Source organism: Myotis lucifugus, unplaced genomic scaffold (assembly GCF_000147115.1).
Source record: "Myotis lucifugus unplaced genomic scaffold, Myoluc2.0 scaffold_1418, whole genome shotgun sequence".
In the NCBI taxonomy this organism is placed as follows: Eukaryota; Metazoa; Chordata; class Mammalia; order Chiroptera; family Vespertilionidae; genus Myotis; species Myotis lucifugus.
The window spans coordinates 9797-13707 of record NW_005872466.1 but is presented as its reverse complement, the minus strand read 5'-3'; positions in this window follow the sequence as shown (position 1 = coordinate 13707).

Below are 3911 nucleotides of genomic sequence, written 5' to 3'. Positions count from 1 at the left end.
CCAGACTGCAAGAGGGTGCAGGCCAGGCTGAGGGACACACACACCCCACGAGTGCACGAGTTTCATGCACCAGGCCTCTAGTAACTTTAATATAACAGCACTTTCAAGACTCCTCGTGTCATGTTGATATTAGGACAGTATTAACCAAGTTAAACTCTATCCCTTATGGTGATCACAGGGCACCAAAACAACCATAAACAGGAATGGGAGTACAACTCTTCAATCAAGTTGCATTACTCAAATAGAAAGTTGGCATCCAGATAATCCAATATCTGCTCATTATCCTTTCTATGTAATCACCATATAAATTAAAACACAAGTTTGGTAACTTGTAAACCTCTTAGAAATAGATCAATGGATGCTATTTGAATGACACTAGTGTGGAGTTTGAAAGAGGGGTGAGCATGATCTGAAGGCTTTAGTCTGTGATTTCAAATGTAACACTAAGTGCCTTAGGGTGTCTCAGAGGGTGGAAAGATAATAAAGTTGAGGGCTCTTAAAGCTCCAGGGAATGCTTATTTACATCACTCTCAGGACCTCAGCCTTAAATATTTCCGTGAAGGAAAATTCTCTGTTCAGAACTGGGACCTAGGAGAATTGGAGTTTGTACCTTGAATCAAATAAGGCAAAAAGGCTTGGGATGAAGTCACACCGATAGGATGACTCTAGTGCAGGCCTTGGGAGGCATTGCTCAGGCACCAACCCACAGTTGGTGCTATTCTTCAAGAGTGGCTCTGCAGGCTGCAGGAATCAGTCCCTCCGCACTTGATCCTGGATCCTTAAACCAATGACTCCTCAGCCCTGGTTCTGCCTGGTCTCTGCCCTCAGGTGAGCGTGGGAAACTGCTGCTGAGCTCAGTTTGTGGGATTCTGAAGACCTGGTTGAGGGGGTAGGAGGTGCGCATGGTGTTGGGAAAGATTACCTTTGTCATTTATTCTCTTACACATCGTTTTCCCTGCTAGACTCGCAGAGACCACAGGTCTATTCCCACTCTTCTTCTTTAGAAACTTAACCCCCAAATCCTCTTCCAGACTTTCTCCTTCAGGGATGAGGCTGTTTCTAGAGAGACCACGGAGGCTGCACCCTCCCACATTACTTTCCTCTTGCTGTTGAAAAGCTACTGCCTGGTCCTCCCTCCCCTGCCCTCTGATGTCAGCCCTTCAGTTTTCATTGCTTCCCTCAGCTTGCATTTGTTCCACCATCTCCCACTGAACAGGTAGAAAACTGAAGGAAACAGGAATCTTGCTTTGAAAAATCCCATCCAAAGCCTCTTGATCTGGAGCACACTGAGTCTAGGGGATGTGAAGGAACCAGGATCGTATGGGACACTGTTCTAGGAATGCTGGCATTGCCGCTTCTGATCCCCTTGGTGAGTAACAGCGGATGGGGGAGAGTGGGTGCAATTACACTCAGCGCTGTCCATCTAGTCCAGAGGAGGGTACTGACTCCCACTGCTGGTGCCACCCCACCTATACTCCAACACTCCAACATCCTCCCCAGACAAGCCAGGCATGGTGAGTCCCCCTATACCTAGCCCAGCCTTGGTCAGTATCCCATTGGCTCAGTATACAATTACTCCTTTTGTTATGCTGAAAGATTTGGTGACCATGAGGGTTTATACATAAGAATATGAAATATTGCCCTGGCCAGTGTGGTTCAGTGGTAGAGCGTCGGCCCACACCCCGAAGGGTCTCAGGTTCAATTCCTGGTCAAGGGAATGTAACTTGGTTTCAGGTTCATTCCCCAGCCCTGGTAAGGATGCATGTGGGAGGCAACCAATCGATGTGTCTCTCTCATCTCTCTCTGTCTCTCTCTCATCTCTCTCTCTCTCTCTCTCTCTCTCTCTCTCTCTCTCTCTCCCTCCCTCCCTCCCTCCCTTCCACTCTCTCTACAAAGTAATGGAGGACAATATCCTCTGGTGAGAATTAAGAAACAAACAAAAAATAATATGAAATACTTATGCGAGTATATCTGTGACATGTGGATGTCTATGACTTTGTGTGAGATATTGTTTGTGAAGCTGACTGAATAGGTCTATGTAGCACGTTGTGTGGTGTGTGTGCAATAATCCACATGTATGCATTTTTGTGTCTCAGCATCGTAATGAGATTTCTGGAAAGGCCATATTAGTTATGATGTTTTAGGGCCTCAGGGGGATAAAATATTCATTACCCATCCCTTCAGTTTGGGGGAAACAGCCAGGCTTTCTGAGCTCTTCCTCTATCCCTTCTTCCTTCTGCTTTTGTCCACATCTCTGGATCCTGTTCTCTATGTTCAGCTTCCCCTCCCTGCTTTCTTCTCACTTCTATCCCCTTTATTCTATTTTAACCACTCTTGATTTTTCTTCCAACAATGATAAAGAGACATCACTGTTGAATTAATTAGTAAGCTGATAATTATATCAAATCTTTAGAGTGTTAAAGAACAATTATTCCTAGTCTTTCTTGGAATATAAATGACACAATAGTTCATCCTTTTACCTCCTTTTTCACTCATTTAGTATTCTCCTTTCCTTTTGGAGATTAAACTGCATTCTTCCCCATTCCACATATACACACATATGTACATAAACGTACAAATCCTACCTTTGAGAGATAGACAACTATTCTTTATAAATATACCGTACAGTCTCTACCTGGATTCTAATTTGTGTTGTGTGTTAAGAGTTTATCACTGTGATAAAAGTATTATTTAATGGAATCATTGAAAGAGAAAGAAAAAGATGCACACACACATCATTTATATGAATCATACCATCCATGTTATTTCACATTTTTGTAACCCAATGGTGTGTCAGACATCTTTCTATATACTGTAAAATGTAGATCTACTTACCTTTTAATGATGTAAGATTATTGCATCATCATAACAGTGATTTTTAAAAATTTATTGGGGTGACAATGGTTAACAAAATTATGTAGGTTTCAGGTGTACAATTCTGTAATATATCATCTGTATATTGTATTGTGTGTTCACCACCCCAAGCCGCCATTTCTTAATGTAGTTGCCAGACATTGTTTAAACTATTTTTCATTAAGTTCTTAATTCTGTCTTATAAAGTCATGATGTTATATCCATTTTATGTCAAAAATAGAGGCATAAGGGAGCTAAAAAAATTGTTCATGATCACAGAGCTAAGAAATGGGGGAACAAGGATCTAGATTCTAACCCATGTCCATGTGACTCAGACCTCTTCACTTTTACCCAAGTATCTATACTATATGATTATATTGTGTAGAAAAACTATAATTTATTTAACATATCACCTGTTAGACTGTATATTTCTTTTTTCTGGAAACAATTCTATATATAAATATCCTTTGAAACAAAGCTTTCTGCACACCTATAATTATTTTCAAAATATAAAGACCTAAAAATAGCATGGTTCAGGAAAAAATGATTAAATTAATTTGTAATTTTTAAAATATTTTCAGATTGCCTTTGAGATTTTATAAATGTACATGTCTACATTTTTTCATATCTCTTTTCCCCACTCTCAAAAATACAGCAAGTGATTTCAATATTTTGCTAATTTAATGTGAGAAAAAATATTAATAACGATTATTTCATTTTCATTTCTTTGATTCCAACTGAGGATGAACATTCTTTACATGGGTAGATTTTAGGCATTTGTATTTCCTTTGTAAATTGCCTATTTAACATCCTGTCTCTCCTGTGAATTACCTGTTTATAGTACTGTCTCCATCATTTCCATTTTATTTTTTATTTTTAAAAGTTCTTTGATGTTAAAAGTAGTTTTCCTATTTGTTGTTTATATTTTAAATGTATGTGTTCTTCATTTAATCATCCATTTAAATTTTTTGTAATAAAATATGCCAACTTAAGTTAATGGTTGTGGTTTCAATAGTATTATTAGAGGTCCTTTCCAACGCTAAGATTGCAGAAAATCC